Below are 15,124 nucleotides of genomic sequence, written 5' to 3' on the forward strand. Positions count from 1 at the left end.
GGTGCCTGGGAAAGTCAAGCACCGCACATAAATCAAATATGATATAATAAAATGCAAAGGGCCATAAAGCACCCTGACGGTTAGATATTATCATAGCACTACTCAGAAAATGGTTGAAGAATGTGATGAAGAGAACAGGATGTGGAATAACAATTTCTTCAACAAGAACAACTCATATTGCCCAAGGTAAACTATGGCTGTAGATAACAGTCCCTTTTTTAGGTAAATGATTTATACTGTTAGTGGACCACTACACTACCGAACTTTTTGCAGTTTTTCCTGCTCGTTGTGTCGTGACCTGATTTTTATGAATGTTCATAATCTGGTAATAATTCAAGGCCTCTCAAAGGATAGGGTTGAGATGGCAGCAACAGGAGCTCCCCTTCAAAATTCTACTTGATGATTTCAATAGAACCAAATTTTAAATGACTCCTATGTTAACCCACCACTGAATAAAGAACTTGAAAATGAATACTGGAAACAGTTAACAGGGAAAAAATCATACAAAATAAAATAAACAGAATACTAACAAGCATTTGTAATAAAAAATGAGTATGTACTAGCAAACAATGCAAGATTAGCAGTCAGTGTTCAAAAAACATGCCTAAAAGAGGAATGTGATTGCATCTCTACCTTTTTTACCCTTTCCTCTTTATGTCTAGTCAGAGTATGAGCTCTCTGTATTAGCAATTTTACTGATATATACTAATAGTAACTAGTTTCAGCTAGCAGACTCCAAAGACAGAACAAAGTTTGTAAGTGGGCTTACTGCAGCTCCAAATACAACTTTTTAAACTTCAGCCATCTCATTCCTTAAATGAAGTTAACAGAAAATTATTCCTGCAGCCCACATCCTGTAAAAAAAAAAAAAAAAAGCTTTTTTATTTTATTTTACATCCTGCAAATAACACTTGCATAAAACGAAGCATGGATATTAGGAAGAGTACAAGTGAAATCAAGAAGTTTATAAATACAGAGTTTTATTACTGGAATAAATGTGCATGAGTTGAAACCTTAGGTTTAAATTAGAGATGATTTTAAAAACCTTGTAATGTATAAATAACAGCACTGTTAACTCTGTACTATATTCCTGCCTTTTTATCACAATAAATATAGAAAATATTTCTTCCTAGACTGCACTGTGTAATGTGGAGGCATCGAAGTGGCTGAAGTGCAACTGCAGGACAAGAGGAGGATTCCTTTCTACCTTGAGAAAAAGGAATTTCTACCTTGTCCATTTAAGTCTGCTGCAAAAAGACAGAGGCAAAAATTTATTTACCAAAGCAATGACTAGAACAGCAGACTTCAATTTAGTCCTTGTACATACAAGTTTCTATAAGAGTAAATCAGAATGTCAAAACCCTAGAGTAAATCTGCCTAGAGGAGCCCATGAAGAAATAGTGCCGCCTTAAAATTGTCACCAAACACCGAAGTGAAACCCTGCTCAGCTCCTTAATTCAGCTACAGAAAAAAGCCATTAAAAATTGATATATGAAACATAAGAATAGACATTGGCTGATAGTTTATGTCTATGTCACCCAATATTCTGTCTACAAAGGCAGCCAACAGCGCTGGCCTAGAGAACAGTGAGACAAGCACAAGACCAGGACAAGCATGTAGTAGTACTTCTCCTCCTACAACCCTTTGAGGGTCCCACACTTCAAAATCAAAAGGTGCTTTGTTTTGCATGTCCACCAATCAAACTTTCAAAAATTACCTTCTCAAGTTGCCTTTAGAGCACATGTCCCTTTTTACAGTTTGCATGCACCCCATTTTGTTTTTAGCTATCTCACCAAGTTTGACATCCCTAATTCTTGTACTTTAGAAGGCAACGAATGGTTGTTCTTTACTTATCCTCTCCTTGTGATTTCACAGACCTCTATCCCACTTCCCTCTGTCCTCTCCTTTAGGGAATGAGAAATTCTAATCTACTCACCCAGCTGTTCCAGCCTTTTGACCATCCCTGTCACCCCTCACCCTCTCAGTCTTCAGTGATGTGACAGGGATCAGATTTTCACATGGCATTCAAGATGAGGGCTCAACAAGTATTCATACTGACATAATGATGTTCCCTCTTTTGTACTCTACTCTTTTCCTAATTGCTCTTAACATTCAATTTGATTTTCTGAATGTTATTCAACATTCTGTAATTAACATTGCAAGAATATAAATGTCAAAGAATAAAAAAAAATGATGGGGTTACTGAGAATATGGTTGGAATGTAAATTACTGACAAGTATATTCTTCCTAAATCTCTCCCTAATAAAGCAAATATGATAATAGTATGCCAAGCAGAACTTAAAAAGAATTGTTAATACTTTAAAAAGTCTGGAATCCTATCAACTGATTAAGTGAAGATGATAAGCCTTAATTTAAAAGTGCATATGTAGTAAAAAAGACAAACTTCTCATTGCTGGAGAAAAGCAATGTAAAGTGTTCTGGTTGCTGCACTGTGTTCTCCATTTTGCAGGTACTGAGCATATTCTAGAAATTTTTAAGCTCTAAACTAGTTCAAGTTAGATGTTAGCAGATGACATAAAATTGTCTTCAAGTATCAGGCATCAAGCAATGTGATTCTGTTTTTTTCTAAGATTAAAAGCTCTTCAGCATTCTTCTCAATAATATCAGTTCTGTTGTCTCACCTCACCCACTGCAATGAGCAGTAACTCTACAGTAATCCTACATGTCCTAGATATTTTCATCTGCATAATAAAAACTTCTAAAGAAATACTCTTCCATTACAGTTGAATCTTTAGTCCGGAAATCAAAATAATCTGAGTTTAATTCTTTTAAATTAGAGATTATTCAATCCCGAATTTCTGTAAACTATTCCAAAAAGTTGAAGATGACACATGTAGCTGACTACCACTATTAAGTCAGAATTAGTTCTTATTTGAAATTACAACTTCATAAAAGTAATGTGCTGGGCTGCCAGTACATTAAAATAAGTATTTTTGTGGAAAGGATAAAAATACATACACAATAGAAGTGAGAGAAAAAGAGAAGAGTGAGAGTGGGTGAGTCACTGGGAAAGCATTAGAGAACAGTTGCCCGCACTGATAAAATATAAATTAGATTTTTGCCTTGTAGAAAGAAACAGCAATGTGAGATTGAAGTTGCAGAGCACATGCCAGGGACGCACCATGGCCCTTACTCAGAGGCTTCCAGCCAGCTGGGTCTCTTCTGAGCATATGCTTATGTAATACCTATCATGAAATCTGAAGCCTAAACAGGACTAGAAAATAGAAAGGGGGGGAAGAGGGGAGGATGTGATTGTTGATCAGTGGGAATGAATTTGCTTCTGAAATATTTATATGGCAATTGCAAATGGTTATATACAAGTGTGAAACAATATTCCATAACATGAGTAAATCTTCAAAAACTACATGACGTTGAGTTAGGCCTTTTTTCCACATTTCTGCCAAGCTTCTAGCTACTCTTGCTTCTGCCTTCTAGATAGTCTTGCATTCCTTATAAGAATCAGTCTGAATGATGTATGCTCAAGGACTGAGATATAAGCAGCATACACAAATTTGTGTTTGTATGACCTAAGAATAAAGTGATAGAGGCTCAGTAGGCATCTAATCTGAACTGACATTTTGACGAGAAGATAGAATTTGTATTTAACTGAAAATTTTTCATACCATCCATGTCCTTTCCTATAGAAATCAGGTCAGTTGAAGTTTTATTACTTCCCTGGAACATGGGACAACACGTCACAGTCAGACATGACTGCCTGATGAGCAACAGCAGAAAAACTGTTCTTTAAAGATGTACTGTTACATCTCATTCATGACAGTGATAATACTTGTAGGTATGTTGTGTCTCACCAGGCAATTATTAACTTATTTATAACTTAAAAATTCTAAATTTATGAACAGTTGTCTTGACCTCCTGGAGTCTAGACTATTCACAGCTGAAGGCCACACCGTATCCTGTTATTTGAAAACTTACTAGATCTGGATTTGCTTAAGTCTCTCTTTGATACATGATTTCCTTGTCATTAAACACTAACTGTCCTCACAGTTTATGTAAGACACCTAATAAGAATCACAAAGGTTAGAAGAAATAGTTATTTTAGCCCTAAGGCACTTTTTTGGAAAGTATGGGGAGCAAGAATGCCCCTATGCATATTTATACTTGAAAATATAAGTTAAGGACACTGGTTTAGAAAAAGAATGGTTAGGGGGCAGTTTCAATGGTTTTAAATTATATTTTCAGATAATTCAGACTTTTAAAGAAAACTTTATGGCTATAATTATTTATTATCTGCAAACATATAAGAACAAGAAGTGGAAGTAAGATACCCAGGGTTTCCTTTCTTCTGAATAATAAACCTTGAAGAAGAAATATTCTCATAAATGTAGAAAGGAAAAATGCAATATATCTGCCACCTTTAGAAAATTTCTTTTTCATTTCTATAGATAACGAAGAACTGCTATTAAATTCTGACATACCCCTTGAGATCCACCAAGGTATCGTATCTTCTCTCCTGGCTTGCTGCATGCCAGCGGACCAGCATGAAGAATCCAAGCAGCTCTTCTTCCATCGTAGTGGGATAAATTCTGCCTAGTTGTTCTTTAGGAGAGTACTATGATACTTCTATTAACAAAACTTTGGAGAGTTATTGATCCTAAATGTTCTGTCAGCCCAAAGCTGATGATTACCGTGAGAGTGAGCAATGACTATTGCATTTATGCCATTTATATAATAGAATCATAGAATATTTTGGGTTGGAAGGGACCTCTAAAGGTCATCTAGTCCAACCCCTCTGCCGTGGGCAGGGACATCTTCAACTAGACCAGGTTGCTCAGAGCCCCGTGCAATCTGACCTTGAACGTTTCCAGGGATGGGGCATCCACCACCTCTCTGGGCAACCTGTGCCAGTGCTTCACCACCCTCGTCATAAAAAATTTCTTCCTTATATCTGGTCTGAGTGTGTTTGCATCAAACATACTTATTGATGTTTGTAAACAGGCTGATGTATAACATTGTTGGATTGGGACATTTCACACTGAAATATTCATGGTAAGTAACCAAAGGTTTCTGAGAGGAATCAAGAATTCAAGCAAGAAAGAAGTCCTGACCAGTGACTGAAAATAATTAGGATACTTTTTTGACGTGCAGCAAGGTGGTGGGGAGAATGCCCAAACCTGAAGGGTGTTGTGTGAGTTTGTCACTATAATGTACTGAGCAAAAACAATTGAAAGTATTTCCTATGTCATCATAACCCCAAAACACAACTAGATGGTGAAATATTTATTTTGACTGCCTCTCCACTGAAAGAAATCAGGAATATTACTATAATTTTATGGCTAGTATAAACACTTTTATCTATTACTAATAATTTAACCAAAGTAATTTTTATAGTATCATGTAATTAGAATAATTTTTCATGAGTCAAACTATGATAAATGTTCATTGTTATGACAGCTAGAAACACCTGAATATGTAATTTGTCATAGAACAGATAATAAGGTTCACTTCATGATATATTACAGAATCTGGAAAATCCCCAATAATCTCATTCAAAGGTAATGACACTGGAGGATCTACTCTGGTCTGCACAAAGTATTTATAATATAGATTTTAAAAGGGTATTCTCTTTTACCCTCTCATGAAACTTCTAAAACAGTGGGTTTGCTGTTGTAGGAATAATACATGTACAAAGTTATCCAAAATAATTCTTTCCTGCCAGCACCTGAAACAGCCTTTGTAAGTTTCAGTAAGCCTTCCACAGAGCTGAGAAAAACGTTCATTTTAAAAAACATGCTAGATTTGTTGTCTTCTATATTTATATTGTTAGAAATGTAAAGATGATGCATAATTTTTCGGAAACCATTCAAAAAAGTTAGATCTGCTTTTTCAAACTTTGTGTTTGAGGAAAAATGAGCATTATTTACACAGCATCCCACATGTAGGTTTATCCTCTCCTTTTCAAATGCATATTTTCACGTATCTTGTTTAGAATCTAAAATTTCATATGAAAACTCTACAGATGTCAATCCCTGAAAGCTAAAGGTTCCTACAAAGCTTTACAATACAAAACTCACTAATGTAGCCTAAACTATAAATGTCTGAAAATATGGGTAAATTGTGAGCATAATGAATGCAGTGTTAACCTCAGCAGCAGAAACATATCACTGTATTTTATGCAGAGTTTTCATAATTCTATCTGGCAGATATTCAGAATTTCAAATGAAGTTAGATTGTTGTAGTCATGTTACATGCTTTCCCATGCATACAACATTCAGGCCATGAAAAAGAGCAGATGCTTCCTCTAATAAATAACTCACTGTGACAAAGAATATACTGCAAGTCTACATAATCTGGTTTATGCAAATGGTAATGGTTGTGTGTGGCTATGTAGCATAATACAATAACTGGTTTAATAAATGATTCTTAGTTTATCTGGACAAAATGCAATTACAAACTAGAAAGTAATTTCCAGGTTAAATATCCTCCCATTTTTTCCAGTTTTCATGAACAACATTAAAAAAAAAAATGTCTTGTTTGAATATCAAGCTATAGGAAAATGCCTATTTAAAATAAAGGCTATTATATTAAAAAGATAAAATGAGCTGAAACCTCAGCTCCATGGAAACAATACTTCTCTGCAAGTTGCTTATGCTCTAATGCCTAGGTTTTAAAAACACACACAGAGAAAGCATTTAGCTCAATACATGGGGCAAATTTTGGTAAATTAAAAAAAATAAGAATGAAAAAATTAAGAATAGAATATTATGCATTACTAAGTATGATAATAAAACCACTAATTAATCTTTGTCAAAGTATTCAGATATCATTTTATAGCCAGAACTTCATATCTGAAGGAGGGCCCATACAAACATTTATTTTCATACAACATTTTCTCTAGTAAGAGATAAAATAACTCATTGGAAAGTGAGCAGTTTGGGCCAGAAGATGTCTCAGAAGGTGAATGAAGAGGCTGAGAAGAGCGTCACAGTTCCAAGGGTGTCAGCTTCAAAGTTCAAAACACACAGAACAGGAGGAAGGCTCTTCTGGTATCTACTGCAGTCAGAAGAAAGAAACTGCTTTCCTCTTTCCCAGAGACTGATAAATACATGTGTACTTTGTCAGGCTCTGGACTTCATTTGGTAACAGCCCAAAGATTTGAAGGTGGTTATGAAGGGACATTTTACACAATATCAGTTTGTTACATAATCCGACCTCTTCACTTAAAAAACAGAGGGTTTTCTTATTCATAAGAAAAGGATCACAACAGTTTTATAGAAAGAGTGGTAGATCTCTTGACTTACAGGGATCCCAATAATATGTGACTAACAACTGACAGATTCATTTTGAGCATCACAAATTTTTTTTTAAAGTCACTGTTAAATCACTTTCTCCTAAGCCAGTAAAAGAAATGTTTTCCACTTTGGGCTAACGTTTTTGAATGTGCCTAAGAGTAGGTGTGAAATATGAACAGAAAGAGTGAATGAGAATTTATAGTTCTGCCTTTGGACCACAAGGCAGTGAACCATTCATGCTGCTTCTCCCCAGCTGAAAAACCCATAGGCTTGGTCCAGCTCTTAAACAAGTTTTGTCTCCTACTCTACTAAAACTTACCAATCTTAGGTTTCCAATAGAAACAGCAGACATGAAGTAAAATAATCCCTCATATTATAAGGGCCAAAACTGTAGAAAATGTTATATATTGAGAAACCCTGAAGTGGAGTCAGTATTTACTAGACAGCAAATGCAGAAAAAAAATTAACACACTACTCTATGTTAAGCAGACAGGCTGAAATTTTCTCACATTTTATAGCTTCATTCCTATTAATTACTGTGCCAGTAAATGAAAAATACATGAGTTGCTATAGAGGGAGAAAGGAATTGAATACACCTAAGTAAATTTGGAAGCAAAACACATCATCTGTGTGAAGAGTAATTCTCACTATTAACATAAAGCAGAAAAGAACACTAGAACTGCAAACTGACTTGATTGGAGGGCAGGTAACATCACTAAAATGAGACATTATGGAAGACATTTTCTTTGAAAAGAAAGCTTTACTACCAAAGTGTGCTAATCCATTATCTGTTACGAATAATCTGTGCATTTTTAGAAAATATTCTGTATCTGCCCATGCATCTTGTTCTGAAGTCATGTAAATACTTTCACAAATTTGCACAATAGAAACCAACTACTTGACGCCATACATAATGGATTTAACAGAAGCTACAAATAAACAGTTGCTATTTTAGGAAAGGGAATATCCCATGTTTAAAAGTTTTCCAGTTTGATACTGAAGAAATAAAAAAATAATTATGTTTAGTATAAAAGTTATTACTGCAATAGTGTAAGCCAAGACGCTCTTAAAAGAAACCCCTCCTACACATGCTCCTACAGGAAAACAGAAAGAACAAGAAAATGTTTTTCCAAATATTAAAGTTATTGAAAGTCATATTATCAGAAATGAACATCTTTGTTGTGAATAATACCTTTATCTGGTACACACTGAAGAGAAAATGAGAAACAAAATCAACAGAGGAACAACATTTTGAAATTGTTCTTTAAAGGTCCCAGGATGCATGCCAAGTTTGTAAAAGTTAGTACCTTCTAATTAAATAGGACCAAATAACCTTTGTCTACAGGAAGCCTGGTGTGAAAACTGAACCTAACAGTAAGAGACAATCAGAGGGAAAGTAAATTCATACTGGAAGTTAGAATCAGTATTTAAAAACTGTAAAATAAATTATTCCATTAAAAAGGGAGAAATAGGCACAATAGTAGTAGACAAATGTTAATACAATGGTGTCCATATCTCCTGCGTTCTTAAAGAACCCAGTAATTTCCTATTTCGGATCATAGTTCAGAACCATAGTTCTGAATGGGACCCTATGAACTCTGCTGTTTCCTGGCCAAAAACGTGCCAAAACCCACTAACATTCATAACATGGATATTTAGCTTTATGGATACAAAAAGTTCCATCATCCAGTGCTATCTTATCATACTGCCTACATACTCGGCAATTTTATGAGGACTGACTTGGCCATGTTAAACTCAATTAGCCAAGACTGAAATATAAGAACATGTCAGCATAGTTACCTAATTCACTGCTCATCACTGAAGGAGAAACATTCAGCTAATAAATATGCTACTTCTTTATGGCTCTTTAAATAAGGAATCTCACTGTTTTATGTCAAAGCACTACTGCTTTAATTGTTACTATAATGATTTCTATTGTATGATAATCTACTTATTTATTGCAAATCTCAGCCTTAGTTATTGCATAACGGAAACTGAGAATATGGAGATTATATAAAATGAAGTGAATAAGGATTATAAGGGAACCAATGTCACATTTTCAATGAAATTTGAACTTAGAAAACTTTCTATAGGTTCACTGCAAGAGTCCAGTTTCAGAACAGCTACCACAGAATCATATGTCTATTTGGCCAGAATTCAGGAATCTTGTCCCAGATTTGCAGTCACACTAGCTGTATGTAGTACTTTTACTACAGGTATTCTCTATTAATGCTGTGTGACCTTCCTTCATATGTGAACAAACTACTATGTCAGTGTTTCATACAAAAAAGATGGTAAAAAGTACACAAAACTCTTTGCCTACTGATTCTATTGCTCTAGGTTCTGATTCAACTAATTTCTTATATTTCAACAAATGAGTAACTCAACTTCAAAATAGCAATGTAAATGCTTAAAGTTAACATACACTCAAGTAATTTGCAAACTCAAGATCCTTTCATAATTTCACGGTGAGGAAACAGAGTTAGTCAGAAAAAGAAATCTGCTACTCAGAAAGTCTGCATGTCATGTGGAACCACCTAAAGCCAGACGACAGGAAACACTCGGCAGTGGATCTTTCTTTCTGGGTCAAAAATGAGATTCTAGCCACTTACAATCCAAACTGTGGAGAGTCTGCAGTTCTTCTTTGGTCATACAGTCCTGATGAGAAACAATTGTCCTTAGGAGAAAGACGTTAAGATAGCTATCCTTAAGAGGCAGCTCAAATTTGTTCATGCACTTTTGTCCTGGTTTCGGCTGGGATAGAGTTAATTTTCTTCCTAGTAGCTGGTACAGTGCTGTGTTTTGCATTTAGGATGAGAACAATGTTGATAACACACCGATGTTTTAGTTGTTGCTAAGTAGTGCTTACACTAGTCAAGGACTTTTCAGCTCCCCATGCTCTACCGACTGAGAAGGCTGGAGGGGCACAAGAAGCTGGGAGGGGGCACAGCCAGGACAGCTGACCCAAACTGGCCAAAGGGATATTCCATACCATATGACGTCATGCTCAGTACATAAACTGGGGGAAAAGCTGGCGGGGGGGGGCCGCTGGTCGGGGACTGGCTGGGCATCGGTCGGCGGGTGGTAAGCAATTGCATTGTGCATCACTGGCTTTTATTATTATTATTATTATTATTATTATTATTATTATTATTATTATTATTTTATTCTATTTCAATTATTAAACTGTTTTTCTCTCAATCCATGAGTTTTATCGCTTTTACTCTTCCAATTCTCTCCCCCATCCCACCAGGGGCAGGGGGAGTGAGTGAGCGGCTGTGTGGTGCTCAGTTGCCGACTGAGGTTAAACCACGACAACTTTACAATAGAACATTATTACATTCAAAAGAAACAAAAAAAGATACACTCAATATGTCCACTTTGGAAGTGGGCAGAAAGGAGTGAAGGAAGGCCTTCTGCTTTGTCAGCTCTGTATCCTCTGTAAGTGCCCCGCTGTTTAATTTGTACACAAATTCAGCTCAAAAGCTAGGCATGCAGTCAAACACATCCCACTACTTCATGTCTCACACTGGCTGGCTTCCAGTGGCTTCTTGTTCAACGTAAAAGAGCTATCAATTGAACATCTTCAGAGATGTCCACCCTTTCTCATTGATACAGGGAGCATAAGCACCCAGATGGGTTTCTGAATTAACATTCTGCTGTCAATATTTATTCATCACAATTCAAAAACAGTAACTCTATCAAACCAGTCTGAATAAGGCAGAATTTAGGCACCTGTTCACATACAAACGGATTACAACAGTTTACTCAAAAAGCTTTATGTGTATATAGAACTTAAGTATCTGCTAAACATAAAGGCTGATTAGGGAGGAAGCTAGTGTGTTGTAAGTACTTAGACAATTAGGTAGGCTAAAACACTGTCTGAGAGTTATGGACTCAATTACGCTAAATTCAAAATTAGGTAGAATTAAATGAGACTTAACATTGCCTAAGGATTTTATTTTCTCTCTTCTTTTTCACAGAATAAAATGTGAATCAAAAAATTAGGATGCTATAGAATTATAGCACCTCCAAAAATAATATAGTCAACTTGATACTGTCAATTTATTAATTTACCTCAATGTCTTCACACTTATATCTTTTATGTTGAAAAACTCTGCAAAATGCCTATTGGATTGTTCTGGTTATACAGAGAGACATTTATAACATGTTTTTAAAAAAGCTATCTCCCTCTTTTTCCGAAGTGACACAACTATTCCCTATATTATTAGTAGTATTACTGTTATTTCTATTTATTATAGTAAGATTTTATGAATCAGGACTGCTTATTGCTTCTGGAAAGTGTATTGCATTCTACAGCAATACAAATGATTAACAGCATTCTAGGTAGAAAAACATAAAACACGACGTTCCTCATTTCCTAGCTGAATTGCCTTTCTGAGAGGCCTTAAAGTTAAAAGACGTATTCGACTAGAATTGGGAGATCACATTTTCTATCAATAAACAAATCCAAAATACCTCATCAAGAAAACATGCAACAATGTAGTCTTACATATTTCCATTTGATATCTCAAATATGGACTCTCCTTAACTTCAGTTTCAATTTATTTGACTTCCAATTCATGAGTCCATCTTAATTATGAATTATTAATTGTGGAAAAATCATAACAATCAGTTTCAGATTTTAAGAAACTCTTAGCCTTAGACTGAGTTTGGATTTTTGTGAACACATAAGTGTCTCCTGATAAAGTTCTGTATGTATGGAAGCCCAAACGGGATTAAGCACATTAATGCCTATGCTTAAGTAGGCTTAAGTAATTTGTCGAATCAGGGTTTATCTCATTTTCAGACTCAGTGTAATGGGTACTGGTAATAAAAGTTTTCAGTGAAATACAACAGCCAGACATGGTATTAAACCCAAGGCACGCCGTTTCTTTTGTACAGCAAGAGAGGATTCACAGTTACAGACTACAAAGTTGTTATTTTTAAATGCTCAGTTGTCAGTCAGGTCTTTTCTTCAAAAAGAAATCAGGTTCTATCAATTTTACAGGCTTCCCCAGGGACTTACTCCATGAAGCCATGAATTTCCCTACTACTAAAGACTGAAGTAAAAAAAAAAAAAAAATCCCTCAGTTTCCAGTATTAGCTTGTCAGTGGTTCTCAAATATATTTGTACCACCATAAAAAAAAAAAAAAAACACACCAAAAAAAAACCCAGAAAAAAAATTGTTAGGCTCAAAAAGTCCCAAAATGTCAATGCCTTTAAATGGCCCTTCATAGAACTGCAACCTTACCACAGCATGACTTAATGGCTAATCTGTGTAGCAAATCCATGTAGTAATCACAGGGCCCACATATCACCACCCAACTGATCTCTTAACTCCAGATACCTCAGATACCAGCCTTTTTGTCCATAAATTCTTTTCCTCCTGTTGCTATCATAGAAACAACAAATATAAAGTATCTATGATGGCTTTTTTCCCCCAAGATGTAATACTGAACAGTAAACCCAGTTTGGTCAGACTAACCAGGAACTTCTACATAAGTTTTCAGGTTTCAACATACTCCTTTAATATTTCTGTTGTGAAGCAGCTGAAGTTCAAACATGAAATTTTTAATACAAAGTCAAACTTCTTTCATGTACAAAACTATTTGCTATGCATTATTGCTATCCATTTGCTGTGCAATTCAAATTGATTTTTTTTTTCCCATTTTCCCATAATTTGTCAGGCAGTACTGAAAGCAAAAACATTGTGAAAGTGTGTCTTCTGGTTACCACTAAATTGCAAACCACAAAATAACAAAAGGTAACATACTTCCCAGTTGATCACTGTGCCATATTTCAGTTAGGAATGTGACAGTGTTCAATTCAACATTAATTTCTACATGAATTTTAATATCTTTAATGGTAATTAAAGTCCATCTTGAAAACCAGTATGGTCATCAATACTTCAGATGACTTCTGACATATATCAACAATTCCAGTATTGTTTGACACCTCTCTTCTTTCTCTATCTCATCCCATTTAATTTTGCTGTTTCATGATCACACCAAGAGACAACACAGACCAGCAGTGCCCAGATTTACACAGTGCTGGTCAGGGATAGCCATACTTTCACAAACAGTAATTTACAAACTGAAGAAAATGGAGTCAGTCCTAAATTTTTAAAGAAATTAGCTCACCTGAGGTCACATATCTAGAATTTTACACAGAATTATAGAATGTAGATGTTTATATATAGTTATATGAAAGAGATCTCTGGAAGTCATCTCGTCCAAACTTTCAGTCAAAGCACAGCTATCTTAACCATTAGGTTGCTCTGGGCCTTGTCCAGTCAATTCTGAAAATACCCAAGGACAAATAGATTACAACATCTCTGGTTACATTACATACCTGTGTAGTGGTGTCTAGATTGTACAACTAGTACAGTAAAAATGCATTTGCCACAAGACATCTGAAGTCACGGGCAACTGGAAATTTACACTGGAAATTAAGCAGCTACATACTATATGCAAGAACAAAATGCTCTGCTTCATTCCTTAAAACACAATCAGAAAATGTAGCATAGCACTAAAATAAGCCACAATTTTTTTCAATATACTTAATTTCCATCGCTGTTCAGCAGGGTATAATCATCACCTGCTGATTCTTTCTAGTCAGAATACATGTTGCACTTTTCAGTAGCTGCTTCAGTGTGTGGGTGGCGTGTTCCTGAAATTACCAATAAAACTTCAGCTTACTGCAGAAGAGACAACACTGCAAATCAAGAGTTTAACAGAAATATTTTTTTATGGGTAATATAGCTCTCCATCTCAACCCCATTTAAGTAAACTCATCATTTAATCTACTAAATTAAGAAGAGAACAAAATAATCATCATTTTCACTGAAGGTTAGAAACTATAGGAAAATATTATAGATAATATAACAATCTTCCTCTGGCTATTCATGTTCCAGGTATATTGTATGCCAAAGTTTTCCTGGCTAACGGCGGTCCTCCCTGGAAAATAATTCTGTCTCTATCATGTCTATATCATCACCTATCAAATTAGTACCTCACCAAACAAGATAACAGGTTTCCTCCCCTATAACATATAAATTAGATAATGCCACAAGGCTTTCTATTTCTAATTTTAGTGAACTTCAACACCAAGTAGTATTAGCCAAATCTGTTTCTTTACCAGTGTAATTTGAAATGTACTTCTACTGAATGCACTGAGAGGTAAAGTTGTTAGTGAAGTGAAGGATGACAGCATTTCTTGGGTCCAAGTTGTTAAAATTCTTTAGCCAATAGTGTTTAGTTAAAAATATGCTCTTTGTTTTTCTCTGTTTTTATTAAAGAGCAAAGAGGAAATACTCCCTCTTTTATACTCCCTCCTTTGCACCTCAGCAGTTAAAAAAGTTACTATAACACTCGCACTGAGCTTAAAATCTAAGAAAGTCTTTAGAGGCAACTGAAAGTAGGAGTTCAAACTGGAAGAATATGTTAAAATGAAAATAAATAATACCCAATAAATTTCCCAATATTAAAATTCTCCAGAGAGAGACAACATAGGGTCATGCTGTCTCTCTCCAGAGAGTATCAGTACAGAGATTTTTTAGGAATAGACTTGATCTCTATGTGAAAATTGAGTTAGCTCTTTATTTAATTTCCTCATTTGTCTCTCATGTATCCAGAACTGTCTTTGCAACTGTAAACGTAATTACAACATAATAATTTTCAATGTCAGGCTTTCTATAGAATAACTTTAACCCGCTTCTACAATACAAACACAATACAAAATTCCTTCCCATTAAAAATTACTTTTTAAAATTATATAAAAAGAAGTACGGACAGACATGATGATCTTCTGGAATTCAGACATGAAATTCATAACCCTATTAACTGATGCA

The 15,124-nt window shown here is 35.2% G+C and overlaps 1 protein-coding gene across 8 annotated transcripts in view; it reads right to left on the minus strand.

Annotated features, from left to right (window-relative positions):
- The window catches only part of ANKS1B (ankyrin repeat and sterile alpha motif domain containing 1B), a 450,635-nt gene that overhangs the window by 314,427 nt on the left and 121,084 nt on the right, over window positions 1–15,124 (minus strand). The gene's annotated exons all lie outside the window — the stretch shown is intronic.

The sequence above is a fragment of the Aptenodytes patagonicus genome, chromosome 1 (assembly GCF_965638725.1).
Source record: "Aptenodytes patagonicus chromosome 1, bAptPat1.pri.cur, whole genome shotgun sequence".
Lineage (NCBI taxonomy): Eukaryota > Metazoa > Chordata > Aves > Sphenisciformes > Spheniscidae > Aptenodytes > Aptenodytes patagonicus.